The 21,685-nt window shown below is 35.3% G+C and overlaps 1 protein-coding gene across 3 annotated transcripts in view; it reads left to right on the top strand.

Annotated features, from left to right (window-relative positions):
• Window positions 1-489: 489 nt before the first annotated feature.
• The window catches only part of LOC126824985 (chitotriosidase-1), a 269,851-nt gene continuing 248,655 nt past the window's right edge, over window positions 490-21,685 (top strand). Inside the window, exon 1 of one of the 3 annotated variants that reach the window (XM_050554439.2) lies at window positions 490-675. The gene's annotated coding sequence lies outside the window, so the exon portion shown is untranslated. Of the gene's footprint in view, window positions 676-10,262; window positions 10,416-21,685 lie in introns of those variants that run through there. The other 2 variants (XM_050554674.2, XM_050554519.2) reach the window with 2 other exon arrangements.

Genomic DNA, 21,685 nt, shown 5'->3' with positions numbered 1-21,685 from the left:
GCCACATGAAATAACTATTAACTGAAATGAAACTTATAAGGGATTGAAAGGAAATGGAAAAGAACACGATGTTTTATTTAAATCCACGTTAATCTGGTCTCTCATGTTTGGGTTGGTCCAAGATTGGTCCAACACAATATTCAATAGCATTTACTTCTTTGATTGTGTTTTAGCGACAATCCGTGTTTAAAATGGCGGTGTCAGGTGTAAATATTCCGACTCTGCAATATAATCGACGTTGTTACAAGAAATGCAAATCAATAGTATACATTATTTGTACAAGTAAACATAGGTGACATGTACCAAGACAACTAGAATGTTCTGGATTAAGCTCTGGTATCTAGCCAAATGATTTTGGGTCTGTTTCAGTTCTCTGTTGTATTTGTTTGATCGCTCAAGGTCACACAATTCTATTGGCCACAGTTGGTTGTTTAATGCACGTGACTTGAGATACATGTCTTTGTCATTGTTGCCTTATGACCATATCAGTTTTATCCATCTTTGTGAAAACATTTGTCTTCAAGTCCACTACAATGTGAAGACGACGTTGTGTTACATCTGAGAAGTTTTATGCATGGAAATATTCAGTTGATACGAGATATGACTTTTAGTGTTCGTGGACAAGTTAAATGCACTGTGTTGAGTGAGGTACCAGAGCTAATACAGAGTTTACCGGTAAGGTCTATAGAATTATTTCTTGTGAAACGTTTTCATATGTCTTGTCTTTATGTTTTTAGCATCGAAATCGTGGATATGACAATCATTAGAACAATGATATTATTATTATATGGGTAGCTTTTGTACATTTTTACATGTGCGTGAGATCAGAAAAGCAATTTAACGGACATTAATGTTACATTGGCACCTACTACATTATAGCATATGACCAATTTATAACATTTGGGGTGCTATCCCGCCTGGACCATTTATTTTATTATTATCTACCAGAAATGGGTTAAAAAATGGTTATCATACTTAAGACGATTGATAAAACTCATTTATTCGAGGACTAGGAATATTTAAATTTCTACACCTATTTTGGCTTATAATCTTACATGTGACGAAATGATAATTATGAAGATGTTGCCCGTCTTTATTTATGAATTATCTACTAGAAAGATATGATATTACACAGATTTCGATGGCTACAGCCCGTGTTAAGATTTTCTGCATACATACACCTCTTTTAACTTTTAATCTGATTGTGTTCATTGTGCAAGACCCCTAATGCCATGATGCTTAAAATTACATTTCATTTTTATGTTTCGTCTAATGGATTTCATAGAAATGTTTAGGTCTTTTGCCTGGATTATGTTTATTCATTTGTTTAGGACGAAACCGGTTCGATGGGCGCGTTAAAAATTTCAGATAATGTTTTCTTTCCGATCCTATCACCAATGGACAATTAATAATGAATTTTTCGGCTACTTCTCGGACGTTATGGTCATCATGTTATCATTAAAGTGCTTAATCGGTTGGAAGGGCAAAGATAATAACGGCCCAAATTGATGATAAACTGCCACTGGAAGGAGGTCATCGAGTTAAATTTCGGGCGCCCTTAAAAAGGAATTACTGTATTGCTCGAATAGTTCGTATTTAGTGGGGTTGTTTTTTTTTCAAAAGATCAAACCTGATTGGACAAACTAAATTATGGGAACCGGGCAAACTCTATTTAAATATTTTTACTGGTCCAATCAATAGACATGACGTCAATGCCAATGTGTATGTTTGTTTAATCCACCTTCTGCCAAATAACCTTGCTTTCCATGACGTAGATTGAAGGTCAAGTCCGGTAGACTGACTTAGTTGTAAATACACTTAAACCAATGTACTTAACCGTACCCTCTCAGTTCCCATATTGATCGATCAAACATATCTTAACACCCGCTTTTCAAAGCAACTGCCTCGCCCATAACATCCTTATGTTAGTACAATGCATTCTAAAAATTCATCCAATTGGGGTTCGGACAATGTATGATTGAACTCTTGCATTGCATTACATTGATTGGCTGCAAGTATTCCTTTCTCCAGGTTCTTGCACGCAAGTAACTATTCGGTTAGATACAATGATGTAACTGGAAGTGGCCTGATTTTAACATGGAAGTGAGACTTCTAGAACGTAGACTTTCAGAAGAAAAAACATCTCTGCTATGCTCTATACTGATCACTGCGATTCGCGATTAGATAACTGTCAGTTATGACCAGTTTAAACAAGCGGTTGCCATGCAAGATACACCAGATTTTGCAAGAATTAAGGTAAAAACAATATGGCCCATCATCTAATTCAAGATCATTTGATCCTTAACACATTTGTTAAGTTTCATCTGAATGGGAAAACACTTGTAGCTCCTGGGGGGGGGGGGGGGGCACAAGCTAAAATTATGATTTTTAGTACAATCAGCTAGGGACATAATCCAGGAAGTTACGGTCTGATATACGTCAATATCGACAGGAGCCGAGCTCTTCGAGTTATGGACATACATTGTAAGTTTCATCAAAATCGGATAAATAATGCGGACCTCTACGGTGTCAACAACCCTTGTATTATTATGCATATTTTTGTCAGCATCGTAGGAAACTATCATCGACTGTGTTAACATGGTAAGGGATTTAGAAAAGCATTAAAACTTCACTTCATTGCAGAGTAATTTCATTAGCAAGAAATCACACAGAAAGTGTCCGAGACAATCTAGATGGCGGCCCCTGGACTATTGCCTAAAGTCTTCCGATGATACCCCCCCCACCCTCCAATCAAGAATTGCTTCCGCCGGCCCTGCAATAGACATGACGTCAGTGGTACTGTGTATGTTTGTTTAATCCACCTTGTGCCAAATAACCTTGCTCTCTATGACGTAGATTGAAGGTCATGTCTGGTAGAAGACAAATACACATAAACCAATGTACATAGCCACACAGGTTAAATCCTCATATTGATCGATTAAACTGAACTTGACGCCCGCTCTTTCAAACAACTAATCCGCCGTTACATCCGTCATCTTCGTAGCGATAATAATATTATAAATATTTCGAACACTCGGGATAAACCTTATTTAAAAAAAAGTCCAAATCCACAATCGAAGTCCCTGGCAGGATTCCGCTTGTATTCAAATGTTGGTGACCGTTGGCTATGTGCGCATAAGAGTTTGTGTGCTTATTTCGTCTAGGATACAAAAGTGCTCATCCCATCTTAGAAATGCTCCACTACTAATAACTTACGACTTTGAAACAGCCACAGTAGTTGATGGTTCTAAGGATTGCCCTTGAGTGAATTTTGTAATCAATTGATTACAAACAGGTTATAGTCCTATAACTCCCTTAATTTCCAATTATTCTGGCTGCAAAGGATACTACACACATATAATTAACTGATCCACATCGAAATTAAGGTGAAAGTTTATCAGATAATTTGGTGATTTTGCTAAAGTCCCTGGGCTACACGAGACTTTACATGGACAACGTCGCTTCGGAAATGTAAAATGCATTACCACAAATAGATACTATTCGGTGACTATCTCTATGGTTCCTACTTCATTGTCTATGTTAGAAGCATTTATTTCAATACAAATTATGATGATGACGTGTGTTGAAAATTATTCGTTTGAAGCTATTTTTACTTACACAAAGCTGCATTGAATGTAATGATTGTAGCTAACCCCCATCGCACTTAAGAATCTCTGATGTCGAGTCCGGCGTTAACAGTTTAAAAGAAACAGTGGTATCTTAGATTTCTCGTAAGGGTGCAATACAGGCGGCCTGGAACAAAGTATAGTCGTTGGAATGGTACGAAAAACATTGGCGTGCACCAAAGAGAACCCATGGCAGTAGTTCCTTAGGGAACTGTCTCTGAGCGAACTATATCCGCTGACAGTTCCTACCGCTTGCTATATAGCTGCAATATGAAAATACGGTAAAACGCTTACCTTCTATTTTTCACCGTGAATGTTTATTTTTCGCAAAAGAAATCATTTCTCGTCATATCGGACAGAAATTTATAATAATTCAACACTATTTTCAAGTAGAATTTAGCGATTAAATAAACATGCGGTCTGCGCATGTTCGAGTCTCGTAATGTCTGATCAGTTCAAACGTATTTTGTGTATGTTTTTTTTATCGCAAAAGTCTGCTTGAAAATAGAGTTGAATTAGTATAAATGTGTGTCAGCTGTGGCAAGAAATGGTTCCTTTGGCAAGCAAAGATGAATCAGGGTGAAAAATAGTCGGTAATGATTCAAAAATAGCCTTAGACCATAGGTGGGGATGAGTGGTATTTTCATATTGCATCTGTATAGCAAGCGGTAGGAACTGTCAGCGGACATAGTCCGATCAGACAGTTACTAAAGGAACTACCATGGCAGTTGACATTCGATGTAAGTGTATGCCGTTGTCTGGGCAAAATTTCCCTCATCGTAGACTGTATGAGGTATGTCAATGTTCATTAGCCGGGACAGAGCAATCGGACGTAAAAGTCTATTTCATTCCACTCCAGGCGCTGTATAAATGAAATATTGCCTTTAACTATATACACTGCTTGGATAGTATATATTGTTTATTACATGTTTTCAAAGATTAAATCCTATTGGAAAACACAATTACAAATACCGATTACTATGTGTATACTGTTTTAATAATGTGTGACGTCATTGGTTAAGTTTATGTTTGCTGAATCCATCCTATTTCACATTTACGTATATTTATATAAACCCTAAGTGGTCATAACAGCATACGAGATTGTTGCGCGAAATAAATTGAAAGCGAACCAAAAACACTTTCTAGTAATGACCTAGGGACGGGGGACTATCTCAGACATAATAACGGAGGACGATTAATACCAAAACACTCTGTCTTCAGAATAGTCCGGTAAAGATAATAAATAACAGAGAATAAATTGCAACCAAACTTTCCTCGACGGAATTTAGTAGACGGGTCCTGAAGGCGAAATTCTTCCAAAAAAACCTTAAAACTCCAATATCTCTCGAATGTTTGAGTTTACTTCCCGTACATGTATTATGGGTAAATAGAAAAGTTGTACCAAAGAAACAGAAAAACATAGCCAAATGACGTTTGAAAGATTTAATAAATTCCCAAGTAGGCCTACTCTATCAATAACACCTCTTGATAAAGCGTCGTCAACGGAAACTTCACCTTGTATCAGCATGTCAAACAATTCATGTATTTCTTGAATATTATTCTCTATATATCTTGTCATAATTTTCTCTTGGTGATGATAATGGCAAATTGTAAACCCGAGTACCAGCGCACGTAACACGGAGTTCAGAAGAAAATATCAACGCGTTGCCTTGGCATACGTCTCTTGGTGATTCTGGCAAATTGTATACCTTACTGAGTACTTGGAGTTCATGAGAAAATGTCAATGAGATGCCCTAACATACGTGTCCCCGCTCAAAATGTGCCCAACTGCCTTTTCTCGGTAGATTCTCTCCATAATTTGTATTATCCCGGAACTATCCCGAAGGTCAGCAAATGAACTTAAAAAACTCAAGGCGGTATGGCAACTCCACAAATATACTCTTCAAAAAAAGTAGGGGTATTGAAATGCAAATACACTATGCAGGTTGTGATATGATAAATAGTCATGGACACTTGACATCCTTTGAGAGTATGTTCACAGATGAAGAACTTATCGCCCCAACAGAACCACTGAGCTGCACATGGGAGAGGTTCATTGTCAAATTTGACACTTCAAGGACGGGTTGATGAAAACGGTTTATCCTATCCATGTTTGCTTTCCTATCTGTTCTTACATAAGATTTACTGTTTAGCGTGTTACGTTTAATTTGATCGAGAGACGTGTTCGTTGACGTCAACGAACGACACTGCAAGAATTGGTCGTTGCACTGCATGAGGAGTGGGTCAGATTGCCTCAAATCGTGATTGGACGGTTGATTAGGAGCATGCCACGACGAATTGCTGAATGTCTGAGAATTGGTGGAGCAATTACTCATTATTAAGACAAAAATCAAAAACGTCCATTTTCACTTTTAACCGTGTATGTCTTTTGCGAGTGAAATGGGGCCGTCAGATAAGCTGCCCATATGAACTGCTTATGTTCATGTGTAGGCAATTGGCCTGTTATTAACATAAACTGGTTACCTCTAATTAAAACAGCAGTGCATTTCCGCAGTTTTGTATTGTTTCTGAATTTCCCCTACTTTTTTGAAGAGTATACAACACTACACGTTTCAGCTTACCGTCAGATACGTCATAATGTAGTACGATATGTGCCTGTAGGTTATTTTTTTAAATCACCGAATTTTGTTATGTTCAGTGTATTGGAAGTCATTACCTACAAACGGTTGACAGCTAGATTTAGAATAATTGTAAATACCTTGCAAATTAACTCGGTCAATTACATAAAATTGTCTGGTGAATTGTCTGGTATCCCATATTTGATCATAGATTTTAATATCTATTAGTCATGAAATAGTCATTTGACTCCTTTCCCCTGCAAGCTTATTCTTCGGAAACTAGGCACGCAGGTCTATATAAGTAGATGGCCCTTGGTACCTCTTAATATAAGGGCGTCATTCCATGACTCATAATGCCAGCAATACTATATACCGGAAAACTACTGGAAAACACCGGAAACACACTAAATACCGGAAAACACCCTAAATAGGTAACCTCTATGTGGGGGGTTAGTGTTAGGTTTTTCCGCCTTTTTCCAGAGGTTAGGGTTAGGGTTTTCCAGAGGACCGGGCTTCGGGTTACTTATTTAGGGTGTTTTCCGGTATTTAGTGTGTGTTTCCGGTATTTAGTGGTTTTCCGGTATTCAGTATAACATGGTGTTTTCCGGTATATAGTATAGTCCCATACTGCTATCTTCTGTATAACATAGAATGAAATTGAGTATTCGTAGACACTGTTTAGCCCACACGTGGACATCTTAGAATTCGTGTTCTCAAAAGCCGATTCGGAATTAGAGGCTAGGACTCGATAGCGTTGGTAGTTCGTAGGAAGACATCCTTCCCAATTTCCTACAAAGACCATGTAAAGTTTCAGAAGTTAAGTCTTAGTTCTAGGCGGGTGTTTCGCAGAATAATACAGTACTAATGAGTTTTATTTATTTACGAAGTACACAACGTGAAGTTGAGGGCCTTGTGACGCAGAACAGGTAGCGACAGAATAATAGCTCTAGCCTTCCATCATAATGGTCGGTCGAAAGTGCGCATCCGTGACGATTACATTCATCAATATAGAATGATAGGGTTAAGAAAATATAGCTAAGGCTTTTCCAAAATGGTATTAATGATGTCTGACCAGAGAGGTGTGTTATCTGGTTTCAACGGCCACGAATATACAGAGAGAGAGAGAAATGGGGTTTAACGTCCACTCGACACAAACAAGGTCATTTCGGGACTAACATATGGTTTAATTTTATTTCATAATTCGCTTGCGCGTAGGGATCTTTAGCAGTGGGAGGAAACCGGAGGCCCCGGAGAAAACCCACGAGGTTGGACAGGCAACCCTACTCCTTGTCACGTACAACCGGGGATTCGAAACCACGCCAGTTGACTCAATGACAGGCCTTATGATACAGCGCGCACACGTACTAACCATTCGGCCATCCAACCCCCCACGAATATACAGTCAAGGGGGGTAGTTTGTAAAAGTTAATTGGATAGCTGGTTTCTGAAAGAACTGGATTTCAATCATAGACTGTAGAATTCTTCTAATTTTAGGATTCCTCTTTTGACAATTTCAGGGGTTATAGTTTCAATCATCGCATTGCGTGTAGCGACCTCTTACAATCCAAATTTAACGGGTGGCTATTAACGCTATCCGCTCCATATTGCCGGAAATGTCTCAATGATGTATCAAGTATACAATTGGTTCAAATTCATACCAATTGGAATCAGAGTGAAACATGTCAGCTGTCATGTTGATGTAGTCAATATCAAGTTGACTATGAATTTCAGTCGTTGTTATATTGGTTAACAAATTTGGCGGGTCCATTTTGGGAGCTTCTACATCATGTCCGTCTTCATTAGTCCAGTCGGAGCAGAACAGTAGGAAGTTAAACTCCATTTCATATCATTTCTACATCATGTCCATGTGAGATTGTGGTCAATTGGGCTTGTGTGGCTGCATTCATTTCAAATAAGAGGTACAGAAGCCGCATGCATTCAAAGTATCCATCACAAATCCTGGTCCATAAATAGCGCTATGGCTAACCCACAGTGAAATAGGTATAAAATTGCTCGGGGTCTCGCCGCCTTTACCAAACATAGCCCCAGATGTGTATCCTTGAGCCCATAGCCTACGGTCAGCTCTTGTTGAAAAAGTGTAAACAACTTTGGTGCCAAAATATGACGTCACAGTGAAGTCATTTGACAATGTTTATTGGATTCTTTGGTGCCACTTTTCTATCTACTCGTAATACATTTACACCCTATTCCCGTGACGGCCATATATAAAGTGATTTATATTCAATTTTTAAAACGCTTATTGTAATGTCCAAATTGAACGACAATCGATTACGCCTAACTAGCGCATTCTTCACGTTTTTTTTTTAATTATTATTATTATTTTATCATTTACTCCCGGATTGTAATCTTGGATTTGTTTTTAGGTTTTTTGTTTGTTTTTTTTCGTGTTTGTTCATTCCTGTTGCGCCCGAAACGAAACAATACATGTGTCTTAAATATTGGATATTAGGATCCCACATTTTTACAGCAACATCAATATGAATTGAAATGGACCAATATTGAATTTTAATTTGTGTTTTTAATTTCGAATATTATGGAAAATATTGAGTCGGAAGTTTAACTCCTTTAAGGTTTCCATATCGGATTCTAATTACTCGAAAACCTATCCTTTTATTTTGAAAGAATTTCGTTTGGGAGACCTCCAGGGGCCCCTCTGCGAGATTCCGACGCGAAAATTGTGTTGCTATTTGTTCTAGGAATCCAGTCATATGGCTTATCTCTATATACCCGTCTAAAATGGATTATTTTCGCCAAATGTTTGGTAGACGTTGACAGCAAACCATATTCCTAACGATACATTTTATTGTTGAATATTGCAGTTATACATTCTTTCGTAGTGTATGGATATGTATATCGCAATAATTCCCCCTGCTAGTCTCCACAAAATAATGATCAGTTAATTAAAGAGATAATTTTACCGTGCCAAGGTGTATAACTTCTCCAGGGCGATATTGCATCGGACTTTGGCTTGAAGATCATCCCTCACCAAGCCTGTTCTCCCGATTTAGCTCCCTATGCATCGGACGATTTTTAACTATAGCTGGCCAGTCACCCCTCCCTGGCTTACAGTAGTGGTTTCAAACCCTAGTTTGGCGTGGGGATAGGGGAGCCTTCTCAACCCCCAATATTTGCTCCTGGTACTCCGGTAGACCCCATATGCATGCGATTATCTTCTCGGTGGAAGCGGACGCTAAGAACAACTATGGTATCATTACTAATATACTGGTATGGGTCAAATTCGAATCGAAATGCAAACTAAATTAACAAAGCATCGTCATTGTATATGTCATTATGGATTAAATTAATCAGACATAGGATAAATTCGAAATCCTGCATAATCAGAGAAAATAAACAAAATATATATCTATCGGGAGATATACGACTTTTTGAGAAGGTTTTTTATATAATTATGAAGATTTTATCAAATACATGTAAAGGGTTGGACATGGTGTTTGGCATTAGAGCGATTTTTGACGAATAAACAGATGAAAATCTATAAGACCTGTTTTAAAAAGTTCAAGAAGTATGTGTAAAAAAAACCACATATAAATTGCGACAATAACTTTTGAATGGTGGAAGTATTAGTCTTTCCGGAAAGTAGAGGGATATGGATTAATCGCTCCCCGTACATGAACTCTTGTATGACTTTTTTATTTCAAGTTCAAATCCTGTCGAAAAACAAACTTTTGGGAACCGAGAACATTCTATCTAAATAGTTATATTGTTCTAATCAATATACGTGACGTCAATGGTACTGTGCATATTTGTTTAAACCGGTTTATGAAAACAAACTTGCTCTGTATGACGTAGGTTGAGGTATCTAGCCAAAAATTGTTGGAGAAATTCCCAAAATCTTTTTAAATCAATCATTTTGTTGCCAAATGTTGATAGGTTTGTTTGGTCGTCCGAACTTTCATTATCCCTTGATCGTTTCTTGATGTGGTTGACACACGTGACCCTGGAAACCTGTTCCCATTTGATGCCTTAACAGTATGTAATGTTGGTTTTAGTCTACCACGTGACACCATCCTCATTATCATTTGCCTTGTCCATAATGTGAAGAGGGTGTCGAAGGCGTTTCAGGAGAGAACTTTTATTCATGGACATATTTAATTGTTATAAAAGTGAACATTCTGTTATACTAATTGTGCACAGCTAAGATATATGAATTCTAACACCACTGTTACTGGTAAGGTTCTTAACATTATTTCTTTTCTGTGAAGGTTGTGTATATTTTATAATTGTATGCAGTTGCAGATAGTAGTATGATTTTATATTAGGAGCAATACATATCACCCGACTTGTTTTTACTCTTTATAAAATATTTAATATAATTAATTATTGTATCGTACATTAGGCCACCATACTTTCATCGGGACTTACACATTTAATATTTATTGCTAACCAGTGTTTCTGACTTTCGTTAGACATGATGGCAGTGACATCTGGTACCGCTTTCCATTCTGTAATGTGGCAAGTCCCCTATCTTTACAGGACTTCGTAGTTTGACTGCAGCTTAGGATCGGTTGTACTTATTCTTTTAGTTTTAGTTTATCTGAATGTTAAACTAGACATTGATATTGAAAATACTCTCCCACGCGTTGAATACATAATAATTTTAAAACTGCGCACGAATCTTTCGTCGGTGGTACGTAAATCCACTTTTGCGTCCCCCAATCCGTAACAAGGAATTGAGTCGCCTGTGTATTCTCCACTTTCCTCCAATAAATAAAATAGTCCATACGTTACTGTCTAATTGACGTCCTGGTGGTTATGCCACGTTATTATTTTATTATACGGCGCTAGAATGACAACGGTAATATAAACTAGCAACCTCAGACGTATTCTAAACGAATCGTATGATTTATACATTAGTCTCATTTTTCAAACTTGAAATAGAAGTGTACATCTATACATTGCATTCTATTTTCTAGATATGTGTCCTACGTCCCTTCGCATCTAGACAATGGATGTGGTCATATAATTTTAGACATTAGGTGTGCCCATAAATTTTATTGTCTGTGTACTTTTTTAACATCACTTAACAGATTATTATCCAGATATATCACTTCCTGGGTGGATTTTATTGTTCTGGGTTCGTAACGTCTTCATGAAAGTGTTGTTTGAATCAGCTAAAGTCAATTAATGAAATAAAATAATAAAAAAAATTACCATTTGCCTCTACATGTTCTACTGAACAATTTTATTTTATGCTGCTGGAATTGGATTGTTTAGTTAGTCTTAAGCATGAGCATGTGCATGTACCTGTTCTTCACCCGGAAACTTCACTCGTAATTCTCATCGTGTTTTATTTCTATTTTTTTTGTAAAACTTGGTGATCACCTTACACTTCATGCAAATTTTGAAAGACAAATTACACAAAAGTATTTTATTAATTATTTGTTTTAAACTTGATGGAATATTTCACAAAATCGCCACTTCAATTTGTGTTTAGAAACAAATGATAACGAAACATCTTTTAGGTATGTATACACTTGAAATAATATGAGAGGGCTATAGAAGGTTCGTTAACAAACACACCAAATTTGGACAGATGTGTTTTGGTATCTAAGCAAAATGATCATTAAAGGGTGTATGTCATTTGTACCCAGGTAAAACTATTTGAACACAATAATTTGTATCGTTGTGTTTATTTGTAGGTTTTGTGTGTGAACGGGCTGTCACGAGATTGAGCAGGTTATGGGACCGAATGAGAACAAAAGTGGATGAAACACGAGAAGGATATATACTTCACGTTGTTTGGGTGATGAAGAGCTTGCACGTTGAGAACAGAATGTTGATGTTGTGAATATGATATATTTGGATGTTGGGAAACAAAGTCGGGAAAATAGTGTGAATGACTGAAATATATGAATATATGTTTAGATTGTTATATGAACTGTGAAATATGTATTTGAGCAAAAATTAGTAACAATATAAAAAGGCCTAGCGAGTTAATCATACACTTGGTTAAGAAATCGTGTTTACGAATAATTATTACTGTGTGAAATATCCGTTAACACGATCTTAATCTCGGATTATATTTAGTCCGCAATGCCTTATGCTAGGTCCCCACTAGAACGATTCGTGCTACAATAGAAATAATGGTTTTAATCGTGGTGATCCTATCAGGTCAGTCGTTACAATCGTGTTGATCGTATCGACACGTATCCGAACGTACCGTATCGTGGATTCTATAGGGACAATCCATATCCTAACGCATCATTCGACAGTGGGAACCTAGCATAAGCTTAAATGATTTTGACAGTTTAACCATAACCTGTATTTTACACACACGATATATCATATATCATGTGGTTTTCCGAAATAAGCAGCAATACCATTTTAAAATTAAAGTTATGATTAAATCGGCAATAGGCCTACGATGTTCTGAAGGGGGCAATTTTACTTTCACTAATAAATTCATGAACTTAAAATTTTAAAACACAATATGTGTACATTTCTTGCTTCGTTTGTATTTTACACCAAAATAATGTGTTCAATTGCCTCTCTATTTTGTATGTTTAGTCAATTTCGAAGTTAAATTTTGATATGATGTGTTTAATTGTGTCTAGGACGAATAATTGTGTCAGTTTTTAAGATGAAATAGTGACATTTATCACACAATAATGCATTCTGTCACCAGTGATGCTAATACACAATATTACCTGTGCTATATGGCTTATTAAAGCACTGGTTCGCTAACTTGGGGGCTCCTGGGTGAATCCCGCAGATGGCCGCCAAATGTCCTCGGCGTGGTTATCTCTTATCAGTGATGCAGGATGGAGGGCCTAGTCGTTGGGATAATATGAAAACCCGAGATTCGGTATGCACGTCTACGTACAAGTAAAAGAACCCTTGGAATTTAGAATTTAATTGCTGTCTGGGCAAAAATTCGCCCATAGCACACTGTATTATACATATCCGTCCTCATGAACCCCAATTTATTAATTCGTATGCTTTTTGTGTAAAAATATTATTGGGTGATAAATGAATATCATACTAACGTGTTGTATATCAGTTATATTAAAACGTGTCGACAAAGTAAAAATCTGCGCTTATTTGCTGGAGATTAAATCTGCTTCCACGATATCGCAGACAAGAAATCTCTTGCAGAGCGTTAGGTTTTATATAATATCGACGTGTGTTGATATATCTGATAAATCAATCGTTAAAACTGGTTATCACTGTATGTTTCTTGTACGTATGGACTATACTAGTATCACTCATGGAGTCATACTTAAAAAGATAATACGCGTCAATTGTGAAATATCTGATTTAAAGCCATAACAAACTAGATATGTTAGTATTCAGCGGCTTTGAAATAACTATACAAACTCGTACCTATTGTATGTAAGAAAATATAAAGTTTCATTTATTTTAGAAAGATCATTTTAATTCAATTTAGAAAACAAAGTGGAAAAAGTTCTCAAGACCTTAAAATCCTTACAAGGTTTCGATGACCGTCGACATCTATGCGAACTTTTCCATGAAGTTTAAATAATTCATGTAAAAAAAAGCTCCATTGTTAGCAATAACTCGTTGAATAAACAATGTGCACCCCAAAATCGATAGAATTTCTCTTGATGATTACTTTAACATGCCAAGTTATTTGAAAAAGAATTATAAAAATGTCTACCTGTAAAATGTTTACAGGGTTTTGATGACAGGAAAATACCACCCCGAAAAAAAATCCTAAAACATCGAAGAAAAAGTGTAAGGCAACAATACCGACTTGGAATTTTTAAAAGGCTACAGTGACATGGGCACTACTCCAAATTTCGATTTGGTTAATATTTAAACTCGAAAAAAAAAACCCAGTCTGGGAACAATTGACGAAAGATATATATTTACAAACATTGGCCTGTACAGCGATTACCATATATATATTATAAACACTGAATTCATGAGATTAATGTATGAGTTTAAGAAACACTTTTTTAAAACAAACAAAAGAAGGGAATTACACTAAAATCAAAATGAATCAAAGTTAAGTCAAATATTCTATATTCAAACGATTTATTTTCAAAAATTCACACCGTATCCCTAGTTAGAAAGCTCCTAATATTAAAAATGATACATGTAATTATCTCAAATTTATTTACCAAAATTTGATTGGGCTGACAAATTAGGATCCTCATTTCACAATAAAGTTGTATTTGATTTTGAAATTTGGTATGCAATCTTTAAAGAGTATGCTTAAGTTGCCGCCTACAATTGCTGCTTGTCAAAGATACGAGTGATGCCAATAGTGTGTTTGAAACAACCGTCTAATTGTAGTATGGCCGCTTTAGTGTGTTTGGAACTAACATGTGTCCGCGTTAATCGGTAAGTTTGATAAGAATGGTGTGTTTGTGGCGACCTTCTTTTTGTCTGTATTGCTGATTTTAGCAGTACTTAGCCGATACACGTTGCAAATATTTGGGCCTATAAACAGGGAATGCTTTGCTTAAGTTTTCTCTAGTTCTCCGACAATTTGAGCAACCGGCAGAGTTTGGATTACTAATATATATGTACTTTTTTGGACTTATCTACGTTTGCTCACCTCACCCAAAAAATTTGTCAATAAGGTATGCTAACTCATTAGTTCAATAATTCGGCTTCCAGCAATATTCGTTGATTCTGGGAGAACGATATGAGGCAAAGAAAACTGACGCATGTTTCGGTCTTTAGGTAAGAACCCGACATGAAACGATCGAATTATTACACAGTTCAGCGAACAACATGTTTCATCTTTTAAATTTCTGTTATGAATGCAAAGTATTGTATTTTTGTAAATCATTAATTGTAAAACACTTTCTTCAAATCTGATAATAATTTCGGTGTTAATAGTTTTCATGGGAATCGATTCATTTTTCATTTGATTTCGTTCGAATATTAAAAATAATACATGTATAAAATTCAATAAATTTCCCCTCTTACTAAAAAAAATTAATTTTTTTTTTTTTTTTTTTTTTGCTTTCGTTTTTTATTTATTTATCCTAGACAACCCACGTGTCAAAAGTTGAGATCGTTGACAGTTCTTTATGAATGTGTCGTGATTTCGATCTTGTTCACACGCTCAGTTGAAATGATTATTGTTGCCGTCAAAATGCTAACAAAATTATTTGTCTAACACAGGTTTGGAATGTTGAGAGGGCACATTGTGCCAGGCAGATATAACATGTAATTATTGTAATCCACGTTACAGGGTAGCATGTCAATATGCTAATCCATATTACCGGGTGAGCAATATTTACAGATAAACAATTCTTTCTCAATAGGACCGTTTGATCAACCAATAAACACAATAGTTTCGAGTGCTAAATGTATTTGTACTGTACAAAAATGTATTTGTATAAACCATGAAAATTAAATTTCACTTCACAAAGATACCTAATATCATCACTTTTGAAAACGAAGCGCACAATTATGAGAATAACATTTAAATTTTAACGGATGGAATTGTACTTAGGTATTAAAGTAACGATTTCCATGTATTACGCAAATTAACATAAAGCAAAGGATCATTGATGTATGTTTGGTTGTAATGTTTTTTTAGTTGGACGATCACAACAAAATGTTTTATAAAATTAAATATCTATGTCGACGGGGTAATGAAAAAAAAATATGCGACTAAATGCAACCACGATTTATTTTTGTTGGTATTTAGTTCCATTTATAACGCAAAAATCGTCTCTTTGTAAATAATTGAATGTCAAAACAAAGTAAATCAGAAATTTGAATGCATTGAACTTTTAAAAGTGCGTTGACTCCTGATACTAAGTATAATTATAAGGCTCAATTGATGTAAGATTCATATCAAATAGGATAATTCAATTTAAAACGGGTAAATCTAATAATATAAATGGTTGAAATTGCGTCCTCAAAATTAAGAGGAAACTGAATCGTGTAACATATCTCCCGTGATACTTGTATTTTATCTCTTATAATGTATCTGTGATATTATTATCTGCCTCCTAAACATTACATTGTTACTTTATTCAAAAGTGTTGGTTTTGTGTATTACTGTGATTAGTTATTGGTTAATATTTATATGTATGTGTATATAGTATTTACTGTGTTTTAAATCGTTTTCTTATCGTCAACACGAATTTGACGCTATATAGCTCATTGGTCTTGATGGGTCATTAGCCTTTTTTTGTCTTTTCTGTTAGACTTCTATTGTGGTCCATATGTGTCCAGGCAGAAAATAGTATTACTTTGAACCTGAACCAGTTTTTCGCCACTTGTCGTGAATGAATGCCCCGCCCCACCAAATGTGCCCTTTCTACGCGAGTCGGGTACACCAACTTAATAGAATTGGTGTGTACGTGTATGATCTATTACATATAATTTATGAATGATTATTTTATTAAGTTATAGAAATAAATGTGGTTATTGAAATATAATCCGTAATTATTAACATTTCTCACGGGGTATTGGATGGTTTAGTGGGTTATACCACAGCCGATCGCCTTACTCTGGTACATATATACAATTTACGAGCCCTTAAAAAGGGTAAATTAAGCCTAACAGTTTACTGTTATCCCCAACGATTGAGTTGTGCCAATTTATAACCCTATATCGATTTGATGTAGATTATTGTAGATTATTTCAGTTAATAAAACTTGTTTCCAATTAAATGTCGAATTTAATGCGTTACAAACCTGGTTGGGTGCAATAAAATTGGTCGCACAATTGGGTAATGCCATTTCGAGATTATAGTGTGTTTTCTATTATGTGGTTATAATGTCAATGTCAAAGGTGAAAATTTTGCTCAGATAGCGGCATTTCGAATTATCAAATTCGCACTGTAAATATGTACACGGCCCATTAACTCGACACAACAGTACATGACATATACTTGTCGGTCCACGCCTGAATTTGAACCCAGACATTTTAATTTATCCTGTCACCTAACCACGACTAGAAGTGAGTGTTGTCCAAGAGATATTATTGCCCTTGATCTATGTAAGCCAAGATACATCTACATAATCCCTGGTGACATCTTAATGGCAAGACAAGCACCAAACTGACAGATTTGGGGAAACAATTGCCTGGTAACAGTTCCTTCAATGTAAGTTTAGTTATTATACCACTTATAGTTTGAACTTGATCTGCAGGTTGGGAAAGTTCACTATTCGGTCAATGGGAAGAATAAATACGCTTTGGATAAGCCCACAAAATATATAATTGGTAATGTTATCAATGAATCTTTAGAATCGCAAGAAATGGGATTTAACGCCCTGTTAACATTTCGTGAAACTAGCATGAATTTATCGTTGTTTATTAAGGTTAGATGTGCAATTCAAAAGAGAAGCATTTTGTCCTGACAACGGCGATTCCACCTTCTTTTCTTCTTCTGTACTAGCCATGTGGGACGTGAAAACTACCCGTTTATTTTGTTGGTGAAATTGATAACGCCCTTTTAAATATCAATATGCCTGAGCATATTCTCCCTCACCGTTTGTTCTTATACAAAAACAATTGTTTTGAGGAAAATATACTCTGCCCGTTACACAACACTTACCCGAACCTTAAGGAACCACCCATGAAGCGTTGGCCTTTTATTCATGAAACCTTGAACATGATTAACATGGGTATATTTCTTTTCCAAAAACAACATATAAAATAAAGTAATATATATATGTCTGAATCTGGCCTACCTGAACTCTACCCCATTCACCTGGCCAAACACGCGTAATATAGGTTTGGTGATGAGCAGGTTCTTTTATTTGACGTTGCATTTTATTATGTGTATTTACGCCAAAATATTGTTAATAATGTATTCGATTCTTATTTAAAAGACGTTTACAATGCTTAAACATTTTGTAAAATGTCTGAAATATGTTAAGCTAAATCAAATAACATGTATTTTTAAAATCTAAACCATTTTAAAATATTATCCATTACCAGACTATGTGTCTTATGTGTCATGCCAAATATTGCGTCATTTTATAACATTTACAGCATCAATTGGGGTTGGGTCGGATCCCAGGAATTGTCTTAGCAGCAACAAAATCGATCCGCTGTTAAAATGTGAGAAGCAGTGGTCTCAAAATTTAGCGAGGAATCTACCAAGACTTTGGGGATATACCGCGCACTTGAATTGGCCGTTTCAAGGCCAATCTAGATCAAATACCTCACAGATGTCTTGCCCTTTGTAAGCCGACTGTCAACAAATTATCAAACAAATAATGTTGGATGTTCCTTGGGAATTCCTGGTGGATTTGAAAGAGCGACTTTAAACAAAACAACCACTGTGATCTTAGTTTAGACAACATGAGTCAAGGTGAGGATAACCATCCGAAGTTTGGTTAGTCTGTTCAGTTTGAATACACTAAGCCTATTCACCCCGGACAAACGCCGAGTAAACAAATTTTATAAACAACAGTTCAGCTCAGATAACTATAAATATTTCGAGCTTTGTCTCCAAATTTAACACATTGATTATCCAGTACGATCGACTCATTTTTTAGTTCAGACAAATAGTTGGGTGTTTACTTCAAAATATCTTTTAGGGGGCACTTCGTACAGAATACAAAAACAAAACTATACGTTTTAAGAAAATGTATATATATATGACGATGCTTTTGAAATTCGATAAGAAAATTTATAGCTGTCATTAGTCAAATCATTCAAATATATTTACCATGTCATCAATATATTAATGTATACATAGATAATTACTATAATTCGACTATTAAATAGACAACTGGTTTGCCAATGCAATAATCCCCATTTTCGAAATATCAGACATTATGCGCGTCGGCTAAACCGCTTGGAGTTAGCTCAATATAAAGAATTGAATCTACTGAAGAAAGGTATATGTGATTACTTTTTTGATTTGTTTCAAAAGATTAAGCGAACGTCAACCTATTGAATAATTTTACTTTATATTTTTTATTACTTTGCCGACAGTGGAACACACAATCAGTTATATCCGAATAAATTTTCATAGCAGACAGAGTATCATCCCACACAATACCAAATCAACATATAATTTCCTACGAAATAAACAATTTTAGTATGACGCATACGGCCCTAGCATTTTATCTCAGATCAAACGTGTATCTTGAGCACAAATTAAATATTAAATCAACATATGAAATTCAATGATATCCACAATTTAATTTTTTAGCCAGATCAAAGACAAATAATTCTATGCCACTTAAACAATTTAATTCTAAACCCACTGTGACACGTTTGGCATATAGATTTAAAAGTCCCACATTTCATAAAATTACCTCCCCTTGGATAAAAAAGCAGTCTTATTTTTGAATTTTAGTTGGACAAAATTTAAAAGGAATTAGCCATACTTTGTATAGAAAAGTAATAGATATGACAATATAAAACAAAATAATAAGATCTTTAAAATTGGTTTTCTGATGATGGAATAATTAATTCAAACGTATGTTATCTTTGACCAGTTATGAAATATTAAATATAATATAAAACTTAACAAAAGGAAACGAATCGTAACAAACATAAACCTGTTACATTTTAATTGGTAGGCCTACCTGTTGCTAAGTTGTATACATGTACATTATGTCTACGAATACATATTTACTGAGTTAAAATCTACAATAAAAATGTTTAATATTTTTTAATTGGGATAGGATTAAAGCAAATCAGTCTTATTTCTGACTGGAGTGGAAAAAATAACAATAACTAAAAAAAGGCATAATATCTTAGAATTTGGTTTTCTTTCTCATGTTGAAATGATAAAATCAAAATAATTATGAAATAACATTTCTTTATATATCCTTTAAAACAATTTTAAGTTTTTTTCTGAATATGAAATATCAAAAAATAAAACTTGTCAAATGTACCATCAAACAAAACCTGTAGCCTAGCTATACGAATAACAATAAAAATAAGGCAGCTAAATTTCCATCAAAGCTTTTACAAAGTTCTAAGAACCTGAAAAAATAGACAAAAAATGATTAAACAACATTGGTAAACAGTAATAAATAGAAATGAGGTGTAACGTCTTACTGTATTTTATCTTATTTTTTGACACTATCATGATGTCTGGCTTATGCCGTGCCATAAAGAGCATTTTTATTTAACGCGAAATTAATCAAGTACACAATTCAATACTATTTTTTTTTCTTCTAAGACGGTTTTAAAGAACTAATATTTTAATTATTTCAACGCATCCGCACGTGTCTACCGGTCGTCTAACTAATTTGATATAGTCTCGGTCACCTTTTACACCTTCCGTTATTACAGTATGGCCGATAGAATTTTGGTCAACTCAGAAAAATTGAATTTTTTCGACTTTCTGGTCTACTTATGAAAATAAATCAAGGCGAATATTATAAAGGAATATTTCATCCATATTATACTAGGTTGTTTTTTCCCCGCCGCATCTTCCACGAAAAAAGTTACAAAATTTCAAACTTTTCAATCGGCGAAAGACTAACTTATTACCTTGTTATTCGTGACAAAATTCTCATACGCTTCAAACTCTTAACTAACTGTTTTGAGTTCAATAGAACCGGTATCAATTGCAGGACACGGGGTCGTAATGCAAGACCTGCTCTTCGCGGAAAAATTGCGCCATATTTGCGACAGTGAATTAAGAAAAACGAGTTACGACACTTTTTTGGTTGGCACACGCTAATTATTAATATGACTAATCAAAAATTGAATTCTGCATTTTTGACTATAAAACTTGGCTGGAAACGATCTTAAATTCCATAAAAATTAACTTGTTATTAGCTGACGTTTATATCGGCATAAACCTAATAATAGCCGGTAACCATGCTCCATTATTGTGTAATATGAAAAGATCGACAATATTCATTCCTGATCAAATACGTTCACACAGCAGCTTTGTCCCGAAGAAAATATTGTAGCCTCGATCACATTCACTCCGGAAAAAAATGGCGGTGAACGCTAAATATCGCAAGGGATCGTCCTCTCATGGCCTCAAATTTAAAAAAAAGGAAACTTTGTAAAAAAAAAACGTAGCCTTTATCGCGCTCCGGTAAAGAAGGGAGTGGAGCGGTGAATGTCGGTATGGTTTGACTTCAATTCTTAAGTAATTAGCAATCTTTTCTAATCATACAGCAACGTTTCTAAAAGATTCAGAAAAATTCCACGAAAACCATTACCTCTATTATGCTAACTAGTTTAGATATTTTGCGACAAAAGGGGCATAACTCAACAAATAGTAATTCGATTTTGAGAGAAAATCTAGGGGTCCTTGTCGTACAATAATAGATGTTTCCTGACAGTGGAGGGGAAATTTATCAGCATGTGGTAGGTATCCCTATGGGCACCAACTGTGCACCTTTGCTTGCTGATTTGTTTCTCTATTCCTACGAAGCCGATTACATACAGGCACTCGTGAAATCAAATAAACGATAATTTCACTTATCGATATATCGATGATGTTCTATTGCTGAATAATCCAAAATTTAGTGATTATGTAGAATTCATATATCCTGATGAGCTCGAAATTAAAAA

The sequence above is a fragment of the Patella vulgata genome, chromosome 1 (genome assembly GCF_932274485.2).
Source record: "Patella vulgata chromosome 1, xgPatVulg1.2, whole genome shotgun sequence".
In the NCBI taxonomy this organism is placed as follows: domain Eukaryota; kingdom Metazoa; phylum Mollusca; class Gastropoda; family Patellidae; genus Patella; species Patella vulgata.
This window is presented reverse-complemented; position numbering and strand designations above follow the sequence as displayed.